This window comes from Xylocopa sonorina, chromosome 5, assembly GCF_050948175.1.
Source record: "Xylocopa sonorina isolate GNS202 chromosome 5, iyXylSono1_principal, whole genome shotgun sequence".
NCBI classification, from domain to species: Eukaryota; Metazoa; Arthropoda; class Insecta; order Hymenoptera; family Apidae; genus Xylocopa; species Xylocopa sonorina.
In genome coordinates, this window is record NC_135197.1 from 11,291,071 (window position 1) to 11,305,750 (window position 14,680).

Consider the following 14,680-nt stretch of genomic DNA (forward strand, 5'->3'; position numbering starts at 1 on the left):
TCTAATCGCCTACGTTATGCTCGTCAATCCAATTTTTAGGGATTTTCCAAACATTTCGGTTCCTAAAAAATTGAATAAAATGTTATCGTTTCTCGATTAATATTTTTTTGATCAATTTTTATACATAATCTTAATGGAATAGTTCGAACTGTTAATGCAAAAAAAGAAGAGCGAATTGAAATTTCATATGTGTATGTATGCGCGCGCAAAATGGCGGCAAATAAGGGAAATAAAAGCAACATTCCTGTCTATTGCGTACGTAATGCATAGAAAGTGGGAAACGTCACGGTTGTCAATTTCAACGAATTTCCGAATTAATTTCCTTCTGGACAGCCCATTGTTTTTTCAAAATTAAGGTACTTACCCGCCAGCTTATGCAGAAATACTGGGTTCAATGGAGCATTCGGATCAATCAGTTACATCACACGACAAATTCGAATAGAGACTACTCATTATACTCTTAATTTATATTATACTTGTCAAACGATGTTGTATATTAATTATTACGTAGTGCGTAACATTAATAATTCATACCTGCAATGCATATCGTTTACATTTTTGTAAGGATAATGTGACAATGTCGATGATTGAATTTTAAATGACTTTGACTAACGATACATAGTAGTTGTGATTGTATGTAAAGGATCCAATCATGTATTATAGATTAATAGTACCCAATCGTACTTACCGTAACTTATATTTTTTAAGTTGCTCCAAAAACAAGCCATGTGAATGTTACATAAACAACACGTTAGTAACTCATGTAGATGTAATTTTGAAATCTACAACACAACCCTGGTTTACGTGACAGAAAAAGGGAAAAGGAGAAGAGAAAGATTATAGGCAAAAAAATGTAGAGCACGTGTGTACCATCTAGCGGGATTAGTAAGAACAACAAACAAGAATCTGCAAGTTTGTGAGTATGCAACAGTAATTTTGGATCGTTCGAAATTCAAATGATTTCGTATCGGCGAATGGACAAACGATCAATTTGAAAATATTTGTTTAATTTAAACTGACGATGCAGGTATTCTCCTTAATTTCATTGCTAAAGAAAATGAATTTGGATTACAGTGTCGACATATGTAAATGTCACGTTATACATAGTTAACATTACTTACGCGTAGACTAATCTATACATCATATATCTTCGTCCGTGGCGACACGTGCATTTTGCATCGTTGCATGAATTTTTATTTTATCTTATTGATTTTTGTTTTCTACTACCGCGTTGTTTACGAAAACCAAGGTGTGAGAGGCGAAACACTTGGACAGGTAACTGATTTTATTGTAATTTTACTCTTTAAAGATAAATTGATAATCGTTATTACGTATTAGTGTTTTGGTTATATGTTATTTTTATGTATTAGATCTTCAATTTTTATCCTACCTTTTAATCTTCCTACCTTTTAATCTTCCTACCTTTTAATCTTCTTACCTTTTAATATATTTTAAGAAAATATTTGTAGAATAACTTCAGACTATAATATTTTGTTGTATCAATGCATTTGAATTACATACATATACATATATATTTGTTCTTGCTAAGTTATATTATATCTCATTTCCAATGGCAAAAATTATTGAAATTTTCCTTTATGATAACATTTTGGTCTCTACATGGTATTTTTTTTATACATAATCGATTATTTTTGTGAAGAAGTAAAATAATTTTATTTCGTCATTTTGCAATGGTCCTTATGGTAGCCATAATGTATTACAAATTGTTCGACCAATCACGTTCAAGCAATTCAAATTTCTCGTAGAATAGTCTAAGCTAACGTGACGATGGCGTCTCGTTTCATTCTTCCTTGATTTTATCATTTTTAAGTTAGATAAAGAGTGCTCGAGTAGTTAAATTATCAAAAAAAAGTGAAAATACGGCTTGCAGAATATGTTGAGCTAGTTCGTGATGTAAATTAGCAACGAAATGCGGAGAAATGTAAGTTGAAATATTTCTTTCTTCCGATTCATAATTTTTCCCTCGAAAGAGAGAGATTTATTGCAATAAATCCTTTCTTAAGACACGAATTCAAGTATATCAATATATAATACATTAGAATATTTGTAATTAGCATCGTGTAGATAATAAAATAATATATATATACGCATAATAAAGCATTTTCTGTTATACGTGTTTTATACATAAGTGTATGTTACAATAGGACAGTGTGTATCATAATATAACAGTACAAACATTTCTGAGAAAAATACGTGAGAGAGGTTTCCTGGAATTCATGTTAGGACACATGTCCTTTGTTGTAAACTTTCAATTTACTACGTTGCTTGTAGTTTGAAGCAGTGAACGAAAAATCAAGGCCACCGAAGAGGGATGTGGAAGCGGAGTGGGGAACTACGTTCGGTTGCGTTCGCGACTACATCGGGCGCGTACGGGTCATGCGGGGAGCGGTACGGCCAGTTAGTTCGTGTCGACCTCTGCTATCGGTAAGACGTGTCAAGCCGCGCTCCTGCATTTAAGGTACGTACAACGCTTATCGACTGCGTAATATTTACAATCGTGATTCTGTTAACACATTTGTTCTATTGTTAACATTATTTAATCACTACATACTTGATTAACTACTTATTAAACATTATTATTATAAATATAGGTATATCTTCGAGTTTTACTATTGCGCATTAATTCGAATTGTTTTATTTTTCTCTGTTACAGATTCTCAACCAGTTATATCTTTCAACCAATGGATATAACGAGTAATTAACATTGTAATCACTATTCAACAACGATCAATGATGTCTTTGATGGAAAATTGGTAATGACGGGACACGGACATACCAAAAGGACGCGCCGGGGGTAGTACCGCCAGTTAGATGACCTCTGCTACTGATAATACGTGCCGAGACCACGCTTCTACTTCCGAGGTACGTTTATACTTTTTATTGACTACGTAGTATTCTCAATTTTGATTCTGTTAACACTTTTGTTCTGTTATTAACATTATCTAATCATTATATGCTTGATTAATTATTTATTGAATATTATTATTCTAAATATAAATAGATTCTCGAATTTTCTTTTTGTTCTTTCTTTTTATTATGCATTTTATTGTAGTAATTGTTCATTGACTTTATTTAAACATTGAAAATATGATTTATGAGCTCGGATATTATAAAATCTTGGTATAATTAGTTTTATTTTTGTGCATATATTGGATAAAGATTTGATAATATATGAACTGCGCGGGGAGTATCTCTGCCAGTCAGAACGACCTCTATTGCGGGTAAACAACGTGCCAAGACACGTTTTTGCAGTCGAGGTATCTTTACACGTTTATCGACTGCGTAGTATTTTCAATTGTGATTCTATTAACACTTTTACCGTATTATTAACATTGTTTAATCACTGCATACTTGATTAGGTATTTATTCAACATTATTATTATAAATATAAATACATCTTTAAGTTTTATTTCTATTTTTTCTTTTTGTATGATTTATCTTAGTACGTATAGTTATTATAAAATCTTGTCGTAACTAATTTTACTTTTGTACATTTATTCCAATTGTTTTGCTTTCTTTCGTTACAGGTTTTTAATAAGTTACATCTTACAAACAATGGATATGATGAGTAATATTGCATTGATGTCCAAAAGAGGTGACAAGAGGAACGTATGGTATAAATTTATATATCTTTCTTATTGATAATTGTTTGTTAACATTATTTGTTAACATTTTTACTGATTATTTGTTATACAAATAATCACAGTAGAATTTTTATAGATCAGTCATGTTATATTTTTATGTGTTCATAAATAGTTTATAATATTTGAATATATTTTACAATATATTCAAATTTTATAATCTATTTTATTTATGCATAATGTTTTATTCACATATATATTTTTACATAGCTGAATCATTTAGAAAGGAGGTAATATTTTCTTTGATAGACGCTCGATTAGGAAAAGACGAAAAATAATATAAAAGTAAAATGTGTGTTGTTTTTATTTACACCCTTTGTTCCCCAACTAACAATATTTTCTTCCAGAAAATTTTGGTGACCGCGCGCAATGCGGTCGGTAGAGTCAGTGTTTGTTACGATAGTTTTAATATTTCTTAGAGCACAGCTGCTCTAATTTCAATTACATTTTTTTTTTAATAATCATACGCGGAAAAATAGAGTCAGTGTTTGTTTCGTATAAATGGCAATAGCTTTGTAGTCTTTTATTTTATTTTTTTTATTCCTATTTTTTTTTTAAATATTTGCTGCCTCGCGGTATTAGAGTCATTGCTGTCATCCCAAAGGACTTCGCTGTGCTTCAAAAGCCAAAAATGTAAGTATCTTTCGTACTTTACTTACAAATCTAAATTTCTTAAACTTTTAATCTTTTGCAAAATTAACATAATTTCGATTGATTTATTGTAATCAATTACAAAATTAATTAAAATCAATAAAATTAATATAAAAATATTTCAACAAGGGTTTTTAAAGACCAAATTATAATAATGTGGTTTCTATTTAAGTTTTTTCAGCAACTTCTACTACGGATTCAGCTGCCACTTCTCCATCGAGGCTTTAACATCTCTGACGACTTCACCGAGGCTTCAGCATCCCCGATGACTTCTCCCAGGCATTGGCAACATCTCTGATGACTTCCCCGAGGCATTGGCATCTCTGATGACTTCTCCCAGGTGCCAGCAACATCTCAGATGATTTCTGACTGAACTGCTCTACTCATCGTTCGGTGAGTCGCATGCGTTTTAGGTTCCTCTGGTCACCCAATCATGTCGTAGGGCGAAAGGTCCAAAACGGCACGGGTGACTGGTTGTAATTACGTAGAATTTCTCTGATGAGCACAGTGACCATGGATATATAATAAATATATCCGTGAGTGGTGACATTTATTTTATGTGTGTTATTTATTAGAGTAGGCTAGGTCTTCTTGCACTTCGCGATTTTAAATGTTATAATAAGTAGTAATATTTGATAATTATTAAATAAGTAAATGAATAAATATTAAATAAATAAGTATTAAATAAGTAAGTATGAATATTATAATAGTTGTATTAGATATGAGTACATATAAAGGTGCAATATTCTTATGAATATTAATAATTATATACATCTATGTATATGTAGTAATAAATATTTTGTGCATAAATAAGTAATATATATGAAAACTGCTTTGTCATAGCAGTACATAGTGGTGAAGTCGGATACCCTCCGACTTCGTATCTGCAATAATTATAATTAGTGTTCAATAATGTTGACGAAGTGCATCATTATTGATACAAAGATATGTAATATTTATTTTAATGTTGATTTAGTATGATAGAAACTGTGGAGTTTGTATTTATTGTAAATTGAATGCATGAAATAAATCATATATATGGTGAATATCATATATATATGGAATAGATTATGAATATATACTATAGCTTTCGTTGTAATTAAAGTCTGCTTTCCGAAACTTTGTCCATACACATGTGCAAGAAGGCATTTTGCGTCGAGTAGATCTTGAAGTCAAAGCATTGAACTTGAATATTATTTTCATATTTTAGAATGATTGCTTTGATGACGAGATCGCTCGACAATAGCACATTTTTTATAAATTGAGATATTATACTATAGTTAAATTGAATATTGTTCGAGACAATGAGGGAGACACTTTCCAATTCCTTCTATCATTATAATGTACGGAATACAAAATAATTGATTTTAAATTTAATTTTTATTTCGAATTTAACTTTGACTTTAAATTTAATTGCAATTTAAAGTTTATCTTTAACTTTAAATTTACTTTTAATTTGAAGTTTAACTTGAATTCGAAATTTAATTTTGAATTTAAATTTAATTATTCTTATCAGTCAATAAGTGAACTTTGCGTTCATCGTCGAGTAGCGAAGTGTTACCACTACAGCGTCCCAGTATTGGCCTCTATCCCGTTGCGTAAGGCCCTTGGTTATTCCAAAAGGCAGACGGGGTAGTCCGTCACCCCCACCGAGGGCTTCGGTAGTGGTGGACTGCGTACTAGATTACTGCACTGGGTTCACTGCCGGCTGATTGGGCGTATCCCAATCCCTGCCTCAAGGAGAGGTCGTGCCTGGGTGTCACCGTAGGCACCTGGTCACGTTAAACATTTCGCGGACGTGAAAATACGTCAAATGGTACTGGTGGCTGTAGTAGTAACCTCCTATGGGTTTGCTTTGATTGTTTTCGAGACCAGATTGAGGGAGGGTTCGCTTCGAAGGAAGGGATACATCTCAAAGGATGTCGATCATTTTTGGGAGTGAAAAATCCTTCACTTTTTTCGCGTCGCGCCGCGCCTTTAACTCTATTCTCTACATTATAATGTTATAATGAATTGTCAAGCTTCTTTCTCATTTCTCGATCAGTATTTAATAATTGGTAGTTAGTTACTCCACTGCATAGAGCATTTCTAGCTTCATGTTCGGTTAGTTTATTAGCTGTCGCTATAGCGTCCCAGTACGGGCGCCCTGCCCCGTCCGTAAGGCCCCCGGCTATTCCGAAGGGCAGACGGGGGAGCCCGCCACCCTCACCAAGGGTATTGGTAGCTTCGAATCTCGCTTAGGGGTTCGCGGCGCGCTAATTGAGCGTATCTCAATTCCTGCCTCATGGGAGGCCGTGTCTGGAATGTTATTCGATGACATTCTGGTCACGTTAACCATTTTCGCGGACGCGAAAATGCGTCAACGACGCTGGTGGCTATAGCGGCATTATCGCATATATTTGACTTGATCATTTTTAAGATCATGTCCAAGGATTACGTTTGAGGATACTGTAAAAAATCCATCGTGTCATTGTTCAAACTCTGTGCAGCGTAATAACTATCAATGGATAACTTTTAATAATGTGGTATCCATTGTAATTAAATCAGGATTTTCAGATTTTGGCATTTCCGTGTTCATTGTCTGGACCCCACTCACGTGCCCAGGTGCTACTTGAGTGGGGAAAAGCGATGGGCGCGATGTTTGTACTAATAAATTGTTTTTTTCGCGGTTGACGAGCTAGTGTTATCGTGCACGACGTATCTTCCACATTGTGTGTGTGTGTGTATGGTTAGGCCGTGGAAGTGCGTCGTTTCCATAGAAACGATTTGCTATTACTTATAAATGGTACCGAATTTACTCTTAATTACAATAATAGTACCAATTTCAATAAAATTCTCGTCGCTGATATAACTTCTGTGTTTTGTGAATAATACAAACTTTTTCAAAGTTTCAAATTTCATATTAGACAATCAAATGTAGATAGAAACGCTTTACTGGCGTTGTACGCAATGTTCGCTAGTCTCGTCAGCCGATTACAGCACTGGTACGTACCTTTAGAGTGTGAAAGTTGTATGCCAAGCTCGGGTGTCGGAGGCGTCCCGGGGCGTTCTCTCTAGTGTAGGCTTTTTGCGCCCGGGTGTCTGAGTGAGAATTTCCGGGGGTTGAATGAATGTGTTGGTGTGAGTGTTTTGCCATTTTTAAATATAGGAGGATTAGGTAGGTAGGTAGTTTACTTCTGGTATGTTTGTCTGTTAATAATAAGTAGGTAGGGCCGGGCAGGTTGACCACAGTCTCCGATCGGGCAGGCGCGTTTCTCGCGTGGTTCAACCTGTTTCAGGGAATTAGATTTGAAAGATCGACGGTATAGCTGGCGCGAACGGGGGTTGCCGTTCGCCACTGGCTTTACTTGATCGATTTTTCGAATCGCCCCGCGGTCGCGGTCGTGATTTGCACGAAACGAACGTTTTCTGCTCGAGATGTAGCACGTTTGTACGGACAGCGATTTCTTAAATCGTTGCTCGTCTTGCGTGTGGTTAGAAGTCTCGCTTCATGTTTTGATTCATTTTTTGAGTCATTTGTTGGTCTGTGATTAGGGAATCTCGAGCTTAGATGTAAGTTTCAGGGTCCTGGGCTTCATGCCCGAAGAAAGAAGAGGCTATATGCCGAAGAGGCCCGGAGAAAAGGGCAACTACTAATGGCTATGCATTCGGAGGCAGGCAACCCTCTCGATGCAAAGTCATTGCTTGTTACTACTTTGTCACTATGCTCATATTTGTGTAGTAGTAGTAGTAGTAGTATATTCTAGCCAGCAGAATGCTGGCTCATCGAATGCTGGGCAAACCGCGGTTTTATTTGTAGCGTTGCGAATAATTAATTACGGTTCCATTTAGGGTTGCGAATAAAGCCAAATCGCGATTTTTATTAGTGTTGCGATTAATTCCAGGTCGCGACTTTTATTAGAGTTGCGTATTAATTAATATATCGGGCTTTGAATTAGAGTTGCGTAGAAATGATAATCGCGTTGCTCTTTTAGTGTTGCGAAGCATGAGATCGCGATTGTTTGCTGGATATATAATTATTATTTGCTAATATTTGTTTCGCGAATAAGGTTAAATTGTATTTGCTATTTTAATATGTAGTAGTAGTTTTTAATTAGTTCTATAGTGTTGCGATTTACATATATCGCGAGTAATTGTATCTTGTTGTTTGTTGTAGAAATAATAGTTTTCAATTGTTAAGTTTCTGATTCCATTTAATGTTGCGATAATGAATGACGCGCTTCTCAGGATAGTGTTGCGAAAAGTTAACGAAATGCCCAAATCGTCCACTTGTTCTGTGGAAATATCAACCGTAGCTAAAGGAGCTACTAAAGGAGTTAGTGATTTTGTTACACCTATAAAATCCTTCCATTAGCGCTATGAAAGTGTGATCTTTGACATAGAGTCACCACAGTAGCCAAAGGGCTACATTGCACCGTGGTGACATTGCACCTATGCGGATCACTGTTTAAAAATCTCTTGTATTAGCGTTGCGTGCTTAAATTATGGGTGTATAAATTAGCGTTGTAAATTAAAAAAAGCGCCCTGAAGTGGCTGCTCGCGAATTGCTTTTTCATGACACACCCCGCGATTAAATTTCAGATATTCTTTACTTGTTATTTGGCAATTTAGTGTTGCGAATTATGAAGAGCGCCACAATGTGGCTGCTGTCGCGATTAATTTTGCTCACTTTGTTGCTTGATATATAATCTTTAGGAATATGATGATTATTTCATGTTTAATATACTGAATAATAATATACTGAATAATAATATACTGAATAATAAATATACTGAATAATGATGAATTGTTTCTGTGTTGGACGAATATTTCTATTGAATTATTTCTTGTGTTTTCGTTTGATTACAAATTGAGCGTTTGTCAGAAAATATTACACACTAATTTGACTGATCTTTAAACATTCTATATATATTTTGTGCAGAAGTATGTACGTAGTATAAAAAATTAAACTTAAAATTATACTATAATCAGAAGTAATGGATAAAAATGATGCAAATATGCAAGTGCATATTTGCATCATTTTTATCCATTACTTCTGGTTGTAGTATAATTTGTCGTTTAGTTAGGTTGTTTTGACTTTTTGTCAAATAATTTGTTTCTTGATCCAAATTTGTCTCCTTCCTACATCAATTTATATTTCCAACTTCACATAGAAAACTCCTTTGACCGTATATTTGCACAGCGATCGCGTTGCAAATGTATGTTGAAAGGAGATTTCGTTAAATGAAAATTTGCTTAAAAGGAGGGTGGATGGGACGCGGCTACGGGTGGGTCTCCATTCGCAGCAACCTCCACGTGGTGAGACCCGGGCAATCTTTATTTGATATATAATTCTTGATTGTATCATATCGTCGTATGATACAATTAAAAATTATATAGCAAATAATTGGAGCAAATGGCTGCCATAGGTTTTAATAATGTATGTAGCAGAGAAGGATTTTCCATTGTGTTGAAAGTGTTATAAATTCAAAGAATTCCTTTAGATTCTTATGTAGGAAGGATGATCAAAAAAATTAATTGGGTGCATGGTTTCTGTTAATATATACATAAGGCTTTGTATCTTCGTTATCATTCTCGTATCAAATGCGACATTATCGATTCCGAGTAGAATAAGGTAACAGCGCTACTATTGCTCTCGTAGAGAACTAACGAAATTCCTGTTGTTCTGGCGATCGATATTTTAGTGCAAATTATGGCACAAAGCTGCACAAGATAACTATTTTCCATCTGCATTAAGCTTAGATATTGCAGGCACAAGATGGCCCCACTATCGTATTTAAAATACGCATAAGAAAATGTGTATAATTTAAATATCCATTTTATCCTCTACGTAATACTTGCCCGTTTTCTTTACGAGGATCGAAATTTTACTTACGTTACCCCTGTTTTAAGTATAACAAATTTTGTAAGGGACAATATGATTAATTACACACGTGTATCTCTGTTTCCGTCAACTACCTCATCACGAACCATCATACGTACCATCCTAACTGTAATCTTCCCTGAAACATTAATCACGGAAGTTTTTACGGTGAATACGTAAATAGAATCTGTCGGGCATGAGCAGACTCACAACAGCGTTATTTCTCGCTTCATTACTCGCTAATTTGTAATTTCTGATGATTGCGTATCCTCGACCATACGGTGCACCAAATGGGAAGAGGTTGGATAATTTAGCATATATCCAATGAGACTCCATTCTTCGTTATGTTTATTTCCTTCTATTTAAACTCCGGCCTCGATATCAAAACGAACTATTCAGTTTCTGGTCCCATTCATTTGCTGCTACAAAGTTTCCACCAAGTTTACATTAATAACTTTACAAAACCGGTAGTCAGGAAGGTATCATGGACAAGGATTAAGTGAATTGACCGAATGCGGATCCGTGTTAAATGTGCTTCTAATGGATTCAATAAACGCCAATCACGAAAATTAAACGCGGGACATAACTTTTGCCCGATGGCTATCTTTAGTATCTTTCGCGTTGGGACTAGGACATTTAATCGCGAAGAAACGATTTAAACAGAATTGAGTCACCGGTAACAAAGGCGACGGTGGGTAATTTGGTGGTCTCGTAGAATGATCACAATGTGTCCGATTTCGTGGCAACTTTAACCGTTGTACGTTTCAACGGATAGCGCAGGCAGAATCGCGACTTCCTTCGCGACGACGCGCAGACCACAAAGGACTCGACGGGGTAGCAGGGGCCGAGGGGGAGGATGGTTAAAAAGACGGCGATTAGTCAAGCGAAATCGTCCATCACGTCTGAACATACGAGGAACACATGCGGACTAGCTTCTGCCGCACCTCTCGAAATAGAGGAGGAGAAAGAGAGAGGAAGACAACCAGCGAGCCAGATAAAGAGCGAGGAGCAGAAGAGAGAGAGAGAGAGGCCGAAAGTACAGAGTTCTTTTCGGCTAACCGCCTACTTAATTAAAACAACATTAACCCGACCGGCTTGCGCCGCTTTCCATCGACCGTGCAGCAGACAGACGAACCGCGAAACACCAGAAAGAAGAAGGTGGTAGAAGGAAACGAATAGAAAGAGAGGCTCCCTGCTCTCTGTGCCAATGTCGTAGCTGTTAAATCTCGGTTGTGAATTGCTGCCGTCCGGTTCCCGCTTCGTAAACCACGTTCCTTATTAAATTCTGTACACTTAAGCACATTTCGACGTCTCACCGGCTGCGTATCGGGCGCCCACCATCTTGGATCCGGCTGGTTGTCCTCGTTCGGCCAACCGTACATCTCCGTGCTCTCTGGAAATAGTCAAGATCGTTACTTTAAAGCGGCCATCCTGATCCTGATAGACATCAACCTTGACGACTGGACGCGGGTTGCTCGGAAGTGTCCGAGATTATTACCTGGAACTATTCAGCAGTCCACTTTTGAGCTCGAGTTATACTCGCAGGCCAATCCGCTTCGGCGATGACTGGACTGATTACCGAGAGGTGGTGTGACTGTTTGATGAATTTTTATGCCTCTGTTTGAAGATGATTCCTGTTATCGAACGAGGAGATTGATCGTGACATCGCTGTTATGTCATCTGGTTATAATGTTTAACGAATTTATTAGGAACCATCGATCTAACCGCTTGGCAACGATTCGTCGTGCAGCGGCGCGTGTGGGAGGTTTGGAACGATCGCGAACCGTTGATGGTGACTTATGTTTCAACCGCACGGTAATTACGTCGTAAAATACGTTTATTGAAACGGATTTATTCGGCCAACTCAATGAATGCATGAGCCATTTGTCGCCGTTTGTTTGGCACAAGCAAGATGTCGAGTCCGTCAACGATCCTTCGATCTCTCGAACAGAACAAGCCTGTCTGCCTACCTTGAAATTAAATGAGCTTTCTTCCTAAGCGGAAATAGAAGTTTCGAGCAACCTCGAGGAAGGTAGGATCGAAGTTTTGAGAAAATATTCTGAGAATAAGAGCAATGGAGCAATAATGGAGCAATGGGTATGGTAACTGGAAATAGCATGCTACCAACGCACGCTAACCAATTAAATACGAAAATACGATGCGTGCCGTTGTCTCATTGCGCTCTCATCTCGAGCCGCGATACTCGAAAGGCGATATCAAACGATGAGACCTAAGGACGGCAGGTGTATACCTCCATCACGTCAACCCTTTTTACGTGGTTAGCAGATTTTACAATCGTGTTTCCACGGGACTTAATTTCCCCCATCGTCCATTAAACGCTCATTACCCGGTTCGATCCTTTGATTCCTAAATATCATTCTCTCGCGTTATGACGATTAAACTTGGCGATGGCTACGGCAGCCCCGTCGTCCGTAATAGCAGGCATCAAGTATCTCGGACGACGAATAGGCTGAAGCCGCGTTTAATTTAATCCCGTATCGAGTATCATGAAAACGCTAGGATCCGAGCTGAGACTAATTCGGAGTAGACACGCGCACGCATCAGACGTGGAAACACGCAAGCACGCGCTAGCCAATTAAGTGCAATGCCGAAGACGAAAGGGTGAGAAATGACCGTGACACTTAGCAGTCTTAAGTAGCAAGATTTAGAGGCGACAGGTGCGCTGATAGTATCCTTGCCTCTCGTACCCTCCGCTCCTCGACGTAGGTCAGCGTCATCGTCCGTTTTCCATTTGGGAGCAGGGCGTCCTGAAGGGAAAAATATTTTTGGCAGGCAACGACTCGCGTATTAATAATAAGCGCTTGACGCCGCGCCAACTGTCCCGCCTGTTCTGTTCATTTTATCGAATCGCTGTAAACTGCAAGGCGGATCTTGCTACTGGTAGTCACACGCGTCACATGAAGATGATTTAGCCAAGCGCAAACTAGACTCATTAAGCTTGCCGTGCGCTTCTCCTCTATTCTCACAACGAAATTGTATTATTTGAAACGATTCGTTTGGTTTAAAAAGGAAAATTACTAAATTAGATTTAGCGAGGGGGAAACTTTTTATTCCCGCAGGGAATCGAACGGATCGAAATCGAAGAGATAGCAAAATTTTATCGTAACCGCGAACGTTTATGTTTTGCTTAGATGGGCCTTAAATTACCCGGAGAGGTACAAAAGCGACGCTCTCTCGGGTTTCATAAATAAAAGAGAACAATGTCCACTTTTACACCAACCTCTTGCCACGCACGAGTATCGTCACAATAGGAGGACGTTCGTCGGGGGTAATTGAAACGGATCGATCCAGACTGAGAAAGGGAGAGCCCTTGGAGTGTCGTGCAGTAATGGATCCACCTATATGACTATACGTATACGTATACAAAGAAACAGACCGACATATTCCATGAAATGTAACTACTTTGCGGCGGTAATAAAAATGGCGAGGAAGAACGAGGCGGTCTGATATGGAAAAAATGACCGCCTACGAGTACGTATTTAGCGTATTGTTAAGGAACGCACCGAACCGTAGCTCCTTCAGGAACTCGCCACGTTCGTTCTTTTCGAAGAGAGGACATCGCGACTGGCGTCATTTCGTGTCCAATAAGTTCACCAAGAAATAAGTAATTGCCATTCTTCGCCTGCAAATGTACGAAAATTATGGGAACCCCTTTCGAGGCCGGCATCGTTCTTTTATTCCGCTCTGTGAATCGCGTGTACGAAAATTAACGATGAAACCTAACTCCCGAGAGCTTTTCGGCGACCAAAAGCGTCAAGAGATCGAAATTTCAGGCCACACACGAGCGTTGATCAGTTACTCGTTGGCTTATGCAAAACGATTAATGCGTGACTTGTGCGTGAAAAGAGTCGCTTTCGGAGTGCTGTTATCTACCCCAGACATCGAGCTACGAATTTGGTAACGACACCAGGATCGCGGGGCAACGAATGAGTTTAATTAGCCTCTATACGTTCATCGCTTCCAATTAAGTTTCTTGTAATAATAGTATAACTAGGATTACGAACGGATATATAAAAGAATCAAGAATTCTTCAATTTCAAGCCTAATGGCATTGTCTCAAGGGAAGCATCCAACTCTTTGCGGTTACACATCTCTTTTTTGGGGGATCTTTTTGTTAGAGAGTGATCAGCTGCGTCTGTCAGGTGTTTCGGCAAAGAAGCGGATACAAATTCCCTTCCCCCTTATTTTGTTCAATGGATCTGGCCAGCACTGCTCTTTCGAGTCCCTTACAATTTCTAGTCGCTTTCAATTGGCTCTTCTAACGTTACTCACGGATATCTAATTAAGGGAGGGTGGTTCCAACACGTATCGCTTTTAAACCGTTCCTCCTTCAAAGAACAGCATTTTTTCTACTGTAACCATCATTCTGAATTGAAACTCTTCTTCTTATAATTCTACATTATGTATGCCTGAATTTCACATATCCTAAGCTTACACGTTCGGTACCAGATTTCTCTTTTTTATCTCCATACAAAGTAACGTT

General features: G+C 37.8%; 1 protein-coding gene across 1 annotated transcript in view; it reads left to right on the forward strand.

Annotated features, from left to right (window-relative positions):
* LOC143423394 (facilitated trehalose transporter Tret1) overlaps positions 1-14,680 on the forward strand; it is a 138,151-nt gene that overhangs the window by 49,402 nt on the left and 74,069 nt on the right. The gene's annotated exons all lie outside the window — the stretch shown is intronic.